The sequence below is a fragment of the Triticum dicoccoides genome, chromosome 3A, assembly GCF_002162155.2.
Source record: "Triticum dicoccoides isolate Atlit2015 ecotype Zavitan chromosome 3A, WEW_v2.0, whole genome shotgun sequence".
NCBI classification, from domain to species: Eukaryota; Viridiplantae; Streptophyta; class Magnoliopsida; order Poales; family Poaceae; genus Triticum; species Triticum dicoccoides.
Genome location: NC_041384.1, coordinates 706,549,862 through 706,560,531, shown reverse-complemented (window position 1 = coordinate 706,560,531; position 10,670 = coordinate 706,549,862).

Below are 10,670 nucleotides of genomic sequence, written 5' to 3'. Positions count from 1 at the left end.
CGGCCGCACAGGAGGCATCATATTACTTTCGGGCAAAAGTATAAATACAGCCTTGATAAATTTCATAAAAACATTGTTTTTACAATAGGACTACATGTCACTCAAACATAATATTCTTTGAGCATTGGGCCTCTATTAAACGAGCACCCTCAAGAACTTCCTCAAAATAGTGCTCGGCAGCCACTCGGCCTATGGCCGAACCCTGCGCCGCAACAGTGGTAGCATCCATCTCCGCCCAGTATGCTTTGACACGGGCAAGGGCCATCCGTGAGCCTTCTATGCACGCCGACCTCTTCATCGCATTGATGCGTGGCACCGCACCAAGGAACTGCTGCACTATGCTGAAATAGTTGTTTGGCTTTGGCTTTTCCGGCCACAGATGATCTACGACGGACCTCATGGCAAGTCCGGACAATCTATTGAGTTCGTCCCATTCGGCTAGGTGATCAGTCAATGGAAGCGGACGCTCTGGCACGTTGAATTGCGACCAGAACAGCTTGTCCACTTCCCGATCTGTTTGATCTCAGAAGTACTCAGATGCATCGGCAGTGCTCGCTGCCAAGTCCAGATATACATCCGTCGAGCTCCACAGCCGATCCAGAGGGCCATACCGCGGATCTCCGAACTTCCTCCGCAGCAAAAAGGGCTTCCCAGCCACAATATCACCAGCTTCATGCAGCTCTTCCTTCTTTGCCCTGATGGCAGAGCGGGTGTCTTTGGCCGCCATCGTGGCCTTTTCAACGTCTGTTGCCTTCGCTCGGTTCTCTTCTTCAAGGAACTGGCAACGGTCAACAGTGTCTCTTAACTTTACAGCCATCTTGGCCATTTTGTCGTTGCTCTCGCAATGTGCAGCCTTTTCGGCTCTTAACTCTTAGGCCGCCTTTAAAGGTGCCGCATTACTAATTCTTGCTTGTTCCTTTGCTCGGGAAAGTTCCACCCGAAGGGTCTCCACGGTGGCAGCTCCATCTGCAATCACAACATATTAAAGATACTGGCGTTACGCTACTCTTCCTATGTGACATTCACCAGAAAATACCACTTACCCTGTGCCTCATCAAGCCTCTGGTTAACAAGCTCGATGTCAGCATCCGCCGCATCCAGTTGCCGCTTCAGTTCGGCAAACTCATTAGTCCGGCTAGCCACCGGAGCTTCCATCACCTGCACATAAAGCGGTATGGTTATTACCTGGGACTACGATCGTCTGTTTGCCGCCGTTTTCAGCGACAACCATAGTCTCAGGGGCTACTATCTACATAGGGCACATCTAAAAATGCGTGGTACCATTACAAATGTACATCATTTTACATACCTCAAAGCCTGTTAGTAGACTCATAAAGGCTTAATGCAATCCACTTTCGGCAGAAGAAATTCTTTCCATCAATGTACCCATCAACGTACGGTGTCCTTCTGAGATGGCCTCTCGCTCCAATAGCTCCCTCAGTACGTCCGACCGCATACCAGACGGTGCCGGACTCTTTTGTTTGCTCTCTTCAAGAGCCGGACGCTGGGGACATCGGGTTACTATAGGATTATCTTCTGGCCTCACCGGATCCAGAGAGGCCCTCCGTGACGACACTTCAAGGTTGCCCGCTTCTTGAGCAGGGGAGTCTGGGGGAGGGGTTTCGCTCTCCATCATCTCCGGAAGAAGATCCCCCGAAGATGAGCTCTGCTGAGAAGGGCTAAGATCCGAACTGCAAGATAAACGCTTCGGTTATTTTCCTCAAAGGTAAGGTAGTATATCTCCACTATTAAAGTACTTTTTGATTACTTACAGCTTGTTGGAGGGCTGATCCTCGTGCGGACTATGTGCGGCAAGAGCACCCTCCAAGGCAGGACCCTCTAGTGGAGACTTCTTCTCCCGTTTGGAAGCCTTGGTTTCCAGATCTTCAGAGGCAGTCCTCTTCCTTCCCCGAAGCGAGAGAAGGTCAGATTCTTCCCCTTGGTTATCCTCCCTCATGGAGGCGCTCATTCCCTCGGTTGGAATTGGTAGCGATGGGGGCTCGCTTTCGACCTCATTATTCCCCCCTTTATCTTCCTTTGAGGGATCCGGGCAAGGTGCTAGCTCGAACATCTTTTCTAGTACTAGATTCTCCAAACCCTCGGGAAGGGGGGCCGAACACCGAATCATCTTCGCCCTTGTTAGCCAGTCCTGGTCAAAGAGCGATTTCTCAGAATGACGTCATGGTAAATGAAAGCGGTGTGTTTGGCTAAAGGATTACTTACTTGGTCGGCGGTACGGTTGCTGCTCAGGCCCACGTCCTCGGTAGTATCCGGACACTCTATTTGGGGTCCGAAGAATGATTTGTACATCTCCTCATGCGTCAGGCCGAGGAAATTCTGAATGGTGCGCGACCCTTCTGGGTTGAACTCCCACATGCAGAGGGGCCGGCGTTTGCAAGGCTGGACTCGTTGAACCAGCATGACTTGCACCACCGTAATCAGACTGAAATCTCCTTCGAAGAGATCTCGAATGCGGCTTTGCAGTGTAGGCATGTCCTTGGCTGGACCCCAACTCAGCCCTCTACTAATCCATGACATTAGTTGTGGTGGAGGGCCCGAGCAGAAAGCAGGGGCAGCCACCCACTTGGCACTTCTGGGAGCTGTGATGTAAAACCACTCCCGTTGCCATAATCCGGACACCTCTGGAAAGGAACCCTTCGGCCATGGAGCTCCAGCGATCTTGCTTATCAATGCGCCTCTGCATGCCGCATGCTGCCCTTCGACCATCTTCGGCTTCACGTCAAAGGTCTTGAGCCACAGGCCGAAGTGAGGGGTAATGCGGAGGAAGGCCTCACATACGACAATAAATGCCGAGATGTGGAGAAAGGAGTTCGGGGCTAGGTCGTGGAAATCTAGCCCGTAATAGAACATCAAACCCCTAACAAAGGGATCCAGAGTGAGGCCTCAACCTCGGAGGAAGTGGGAGACGAACACAACGTTCTCGTTGGGTTCGGGAGTAGGGACGACCTGCCCTCGGGCGGGCATCCGATGAGAAACCACGGCGGTCAGGTATCTGGCCTCCCTCAACTTCTTGATGTCCTCTTCCGTAACGGAGGAGGGCATCCACCGGCCTTGAAGGCTAGATCCGGACATGATTGAAGGTCCGAAGCACCTGACCTGGGCTTTGGGTGTTAGAACTCGAGGCGGGGGAAGGATTCGATTGAGCACGGGAGGGAAAAAAGTAAAAGCCTTGTCCCTTTATAAAGAGGGTGAATATCAAGCATCCTCTCCGTGGCCGTTTGGGACTTGCCTATAATCTAGGAGTCCTAGACACGGTTGGGTTACCCACGACCGTATTGATGAGAATCCTGTAATTAGGGGAACACGATCTCTGCTTTGACAAGATGTGTCAAGAAACCGCCTCGCGTTATGTGTGGAGCTAGTTGAAGAAAAACGGTTCAAATAATCACCGGGCCATGGCATAATGTCATGTTGCCAAAACGTGTCAGCAAATTAGATTTGTGGAAATATTATTCTCTCCACGGTGGAATGTGGAACTTATTTTGCAGGGTCGGACACTATCCTTGTATTCAAATTCTTCCGTGATGTATTCGGAGGAGGAACCCGCCTTGCAGTGCCGAAGACAACACTGCACGCCGAACTCATCGTCACTGAAGCCTGGTTCAGGGGCTACTGAGGGAGTCCTGGATTAGGGGGTCTCCAGACAGCCAGACTATATCCTTTGGACAGACTGTTGGACTATGAAGATACGAGATTATAGACTTTGTCCCGTGTCCGGATGGGACTCTACTTGGCGTGGAAGGCAAGCTAGGCAATACGGATATGTATATCTCCTCCTTTGTAACCAACCTTGTGTAACCCTAGACCTCTCCGGTGTCTATATAAACCGGAGGGTTTTAGTCCATAGGACAGAACAATAAGATACAATCATACCATAGGCTAGCTTCTAGGTTTAGCCTCTCCGATCTCGTGGTAGATTAACTCTTGTAATACTCATATCATCAAGAATAAATCAAGCAGGACGTAGGGTTTTACCTCCATCAAGAGGGCCCGAACCTGGGAAAAACATCGCGTCCCCTGCCTCCTGTTACCATCCGCCTTAGACGCACAGTTCGGGACCCCCTACCCGAGATCCGCTAGTTTTGACACCAACATCGGTGACCAGCCATTTTCTCGTGAGTGAGGAGCGGAGTCCACTCCTCTTGAGAATAACCTGCCTAGCATGGAGGATACAGACAGCCCTAGTTGATACATGAGCTATTCAAGCATACAAAACAGAATGTTTATTTGAAGGTTTAGAGTTTGGCACATACAAATTTACTTGGAACGACAGGTAGATACCGTATATAGGAAGATATGGTGGACTCATATGGAATAACTTTGGGGTTTATGGAATTGGATGCACAAGCAGTATTACCGCTTAGTACAAGTGAAGGCTAGAAAGAGACTGGGAAGCGACCAGCTAGAGAGCGACAACAGACATGAACATGCATTAAAATTAATCAACACTGAATGCAAGCATAAGTAGGATATAATTCACCATGAACATAAATATCATAGAGGCTATGTTGATTTTGTTTCAACTAGATGCGTGAACATGTGCCAAGTCAAGCCACTTGAATCGTTCAAAGGAGGATGCCACCCTATCATACCACATCACAACCATTTTAATAGCATGTTGGCACGCAAGGTAAACCATTATAAACTCCTAGCAAATTAAGCATGGCATAAGCAACTATAATCTCTAATTGTCATTGCAAACATGTTTCATTCATAATAGGCTGAATCAGGAACGATGGACTAATCATATTTACAAAACCAAGAGAGGTCGAGTTCATACAAGCTTTTCTCATCTCAATCAGTTCATCATATATCATCATTATTGCCTTTCACTTGCACAACCGAATAGTGTGGATAATAATAATAGTGCACGTGCATTGGACTAAGCTGGAATCTGCAGGCATTCAATTCAAGAGAGAAGCCAAGGTAATGTGGGCTCTCTGTTAGATCAACAATAGTGCATATGAGAGCCATTTAACATTTTCATTATGGTCTTCTCCTCTCGACCCCCTAAGGAAAGAAATAAAACAAACTATTTACACAGGAAAGCTCCCAACAAGCAAAAGAAGAATGAGAAATCTTTTTAGGTTTTCTATTTAATTAGTACTACTAAAGGCATGAAAAGTAAACTAGCTAAAAGTTACAACTAATTTTTTTGGTTTTCTTATGGTTTTTCAAACACACAATAAGAAAGCGAGAAAAAGAAAATAAACTAGCATGGATGATACAATGAAAAAGTATGAGCACCAACAATTGGCATGAGTGTGTGAACATGAATGTAATGTCGGTGAGAGATACGTACTCCCCCAAGCTTAGGCTCTTGGCCTAAGTTGGTCTATGCCCATGGATCAAAGCTGCTCTCTCTGGTGTACCGAGGAGGATCCTCAGGCTGCCACTAGTTGGCGATCTCCTTCGGATTTCACTAATAAACAGACTGGCGGTGAGGATCAAGTGGTGGCTCCGGCTCGGGCCCAGGAGCTGACGTCAGGCTCCGGTAGGCATGAATGGCCTCCGGCAGAACAAGGTACATGCCTGAAAATATGTTGAACAAAGAGGGCGCAGACAAAGTAATAAACTCACAATAATTTTTGTTAAATATCAATTTATATTTGAGTGTCTTCTTCTTGACAGTAGGAAGAGGAATTCAAAACCTCCAATAGTAATCGTTGAGAATTTTCCAATAGAATTGATACTGTGGACTTGGGGTTGTTTCCTCGGAAAGTGTACTGTGTGCTCATTACCATTAACATGAAAAGTGACATTTCCTTTGTTGCAATCAATAATAGCCCCTGCAATATTCAAAAAGGGTCTTCCAAGAATAATGGACATACTATCGTCCTCGGGAATATCGGGAATAACAAAGTACTTTAAGATAGTAACGTTTGCAACCACGACAGGAACATCCTCACAAATACCGACAGGTATAGCAGTTGATTTATCGGCCATTTGCAATGATATTTCAGTAGGTGTTAACTTGTTCAAATCAGGTCCACGATATAAGGAGAGAGGCATAACACTAACACCGGCTCCAAGATCACATAAAGTAGTTTTAACATAGTTTCTTTTAATGGAGCATGGTATAGTTGGTACTCCAGGATCTCCATGTTTCTTTGGTATTCCACCCTTAAAAGTATAATTAGCAAGCATGGTGGAAATTTCAGCTTTCGGTATCTTTCTTTTATTAGTAACAATTTCTTTCATGTACTTGGCATAAGGGTTCTTTTTAAGCATATCAGTCAAACACATACGCAAAAAGATAGGTCTAATCATATCAACAAAGCGCTCAAAATCCTCATCATCCTTTTTCTTGGATGGTTTAGGAGGAAAAGGCATGGGTTTCGGAACCCATGGTTCTCTTTCTTTATTGTGTTTCCTAGCAACGAAGTCTCTCTTATCATAACGTTGATTCTTTGATTGTGGGTTATCAAGATCAACAGCAGGTTCAATTTCTACATCATTATTATTGCTAGGTTGAGCATCAACATGAAAATAATCATTAACATTATCACTAGGTTTGTGTTTATTACCAGATTGTGTTTCTGCATCAGAAATAGAAATATCATTGGGATTCTCAGGTGTGTCAACAACAGGTTCACTAGAAGCATGCAAAGTCCTATCATTTTTCTTTTTCTTCCTCTTAGAAGGACTAGGTGTATCAACATTAGCTCTCTTAGAATCTTGCTCAATTCTCTTGGGGTGGCCCTCAGGATACAAAGGTTCCTAATTCATTTTACACCCTCTAGTCATAACTCTAACAGCATTATCATTCTTCTTATTATTTAATTCATTGAGCAAATCATTCTGAGCTTTAAGCACTTGTTCTACTTGAGTGGTAACCATAGAAGCATGTTTACTAATAAGTTTAAGTTCACCTTTAACACTAGCCATATAATCACTCATGTGTTCAAGCATATCAGCATTGTGTTTCAATTGTCTACCAACATAAGCATTGAAGTTTTCTTGTTTAACAATAAAATTATCAAACTCATCTAAGCATTGGCTAGCAGACTTATAACGAGGAATATCACCTTCATCAAATCTATAGAGAGAATTTATCTTTACTACCTGTGTCGGGTTATCAAGACCATGTATTTCTTCAACAGGTGGTAAATTCTTAACATCTTCAGCTTTAATACCTTTTTCTTTCATAGATTTCTTTGCCTCTTGCATATCTTAAGGACTGAGAAATAGAATACCCCTTTTCTTTGGAGTTGGCTTAGGAGTTGGTTCAGGAAGTGTCCAATTATTTTCATTAGTTAACATATTATTCAATAGCAATTCAGCTTGATCAATAATTCTTTCCCTGAAAACACAACTAGCACAACTATCCAGGTAGTATCTGGAAGCATCAGTTAGTCCATTACAAAAGATATCAAGTATTTCATTTTTCTTGAGATGATGATCAGGCAAAGCATTAAGTAATCGGAGAAGCCAACCCAAGCTTATGGGAGACTCTCTTCTTCAATTTGCACAAAATTATATATTTCCCTCAAGGCAGCTTGTTTCTTATGAGAGGGGAAATATTTAACAGAGAAGTAATAAATCATATCCTGGGGACTACACACACAACCAGGATCAAGAGAATTAAACCATGTTTTAGCATCACCCTTTAATGAGAACGGAAACAACTTAAGGATAAAGTAATAGCGAGATTTCTCATCATGAGTAAACAGGGTGGCTATATCATTTAATTTAGTAAGATGTGCCACAACAGTTTCAGATTCATAGCCATAGAAAGGATAAGATTCAACCAAAGTAATTAACTCAGGATCGATAGAGAAATCATAATCCTTATTAGTAATAAAGATAGGTGAAGAAGCAAAAGCAGGGTCATATTTCATTCTAGCATTCAAATACTTTTCTTTAAGCTTAGCTAATAATTTATTAAGATCAGATCTATCATTGCAAGCAAGAAAGTCTCTAGCAGTTTCTTCATCCACAACATAACCCTCAGGCACAACAGGAAATTCATATCTAGGGGGAGAATCTTCATCATCACTTTCATCAGTATATCAGTTTCAATAATTTCATTCTCTCTAGCCCTAGCAAGTTGTTCATCAAGACATTCACCTAGTGGCATAGTATTATCAAGCATAGAGGTAGTTTCATCATAAGTATCATGCAAAGAAGAAGTGGCATCATCAATAACATTTGACCTATCAGAATCAATAGCATGTGTAGGTGTCGCAAGTTTACTCAAAACAGAAGGTGAATCAAGTGCAGAGCTAGACGGCAGTTCCTTACCACCCCTCGTAGTTAAGGGAAAAATCTTGGTTCTTTGATCTTTCAAGTTCTTCATAGTGATAAACAGATATAAATCCCAAGTGACTCAAAGAATAGAGCTATGCTCCCCGGCAACGGCGGCAGAAAATAGTCTTGATAACCCACAAGTATAGGGGATCGCAACAGTTTTCGAGGGTAGAGTATTCAACCCAAATTTATTGATTCGACACAAGGGGAGCCAAAGAATATTCTCAAGTATTAGCAGCCGAGTTGTCAATTCAACCACACCTGGAAACTTAATATCTATAGCAAAGTGTTTAGTAGCAAAGTATATGATAGTAATGGTAACGACAACAAAAGTAATATTTTTGGTTTTATAGTGATTGTAACAGTAGCAACGGAAAAGTAAATAAGCGAAGAAAAATATATGAAAAGCTCGTAGGAAATGTATAGGTGATGGATAATTATGTCGGATGCGATCAATCATCCAACAGTTATAACATAGGGTGACATAGAACTAGCTCCAGTTCATCAATGTAATGTAGGCATGTATTCCGAATATAGTCATACGTGCTTATGGAAAAGAACTTGCATGACATCTTTTGTCCTACCCTCCAGTGGCAGAAGGGTCCTATTGGAAACTAAGGGATATTAAGGCCTCCTTTTAATAGAGTACCGAACAAATCATTAACACATCGTGAATACATGAACTCCTCAAACTACGGTCATCACCAGTAAGTATCCCGATTATTGTCACTTCAGGGTTAACGGATCAGAACACATAATAGGTGACTATCGACTTGCAAGATAGGATCAAGAACTCACATATATTCATGAAACCATAATAGGTTCAGATCTGAAATCATGGCACTCGGGCCCTAGTGACAAGCATTAAGCATAGCAAAGTCATAGCAACATCAATCTCAGACCCTAACAAAACTAACTCGATTACATGATAAATCTCATCCAACCCATCACCGTCCAGCAAGCCTACGATGGAATTACTCATGCACGGCGGTGAGCATTATGAAATTGGTGATGGAGGAAGGTTGATGATGACGATGGCGACAGATTCCCCTCTCCGGAGCCCTGAACAGACTCCAGATCAGCCCTCCCGAGAGAGATTAGGGCTTGGCGGTGGCTCCGTATCGTAAAACACGATGAATCCTTCTCTCTGATTTTTTTCTCTCCGAACACGAATATATGGAGTTGGAGTTGAGGTCGATGGACCGTCAGGGGGGCCACGAGGCAGGGGGCGCGCCTAGGGGGGTAAGCGCGCCCCCACCCTCGCGGAGAGGATGTGGGCCCCCTGATGTGGATCTTTTCGCCAGTATTTTTTATATATTCCAAAAATAATCTCCGTTGATTTACATGTCATTCCGAGAACTTTTATTTCTGCACAAAAATAACACCATGGCGATTCTGCTGAAAAAAACGTCAGTCCGGGTTAGTTCACTACAAAAAAAAGACACATCCGTGACATTTTGGGCCGAACGAATTTTTTTTCTGTCATACATATGACACTTCTATGACGATAATTGTGACAAAACCCGGTATCATCATAGACAAAACCCGGCTCCTACTTCTATGACAAAAAATCATGACAGAAAATGGGCTTTTCGTCCTGGGCGGGCCGGAGACGTAGCTGCATGACATTCTATGGGCCGTCCATGACGGAAAAAACCGTGGTAGAAGCGAGGGCGAGGAAAATTTCTAGGAGTTCCCGGTTACGGTGGGAGGTCGGGGGCCGAGCGATGCATGTTTCTCTCGTACACGTACGCACGTGTGTGCGAGGCGTTGGCTCTAACTGAACCCGAGCGAGGCGTTGGGCTCTAGCTGAACCCGGGCGATTGCACTGCAGGCTACGCGTTACTGAACCCGAGCGATCGATCGATGGCTGTTACCTGAACCCGATCGAGCGATTCCTTCGCTACTGCTGCTAACTGAAGCCGGGCGATTGGATGAACAGTGAGCAGTCGCGTTGCCTCTGGATGAAAAGGACCCCGTGGTGTGGTGGAGGGCTGGATGAACAGTAGATGGTGGAGGGGTGCCCGTGGAGGGGTGGTTGAACAGGACCCCGTGGTGTGGAGGGCTGGATGAATAGTAGAAGGTGGAGGGGTGGTGGAACAGTAGCCGGTGGAGTAGCGCGCGGTGGAGGCTGGATGAACAGGAGCCCGTGGAGGCTGGAGGAGGTCGACGGTAGCCCGTGGAGGCTGGAGGAGATCGACGGTGGAGATGAACAGTATCCCGTGGAGTCCCGTTTTGCAGTACGCCACACCCCTCCCGATGAACAGGACCCCCGTTTCGACCATAGGAGGTCCGTTTCGTCCGTTTTGCGGTACGCCACACCCCTCCCAATCAACAGGACCCCTGTTTCGACCGTAGGAGGTCTGTTTCATCCGTTTTGCGGTATGCCACACCCCTCC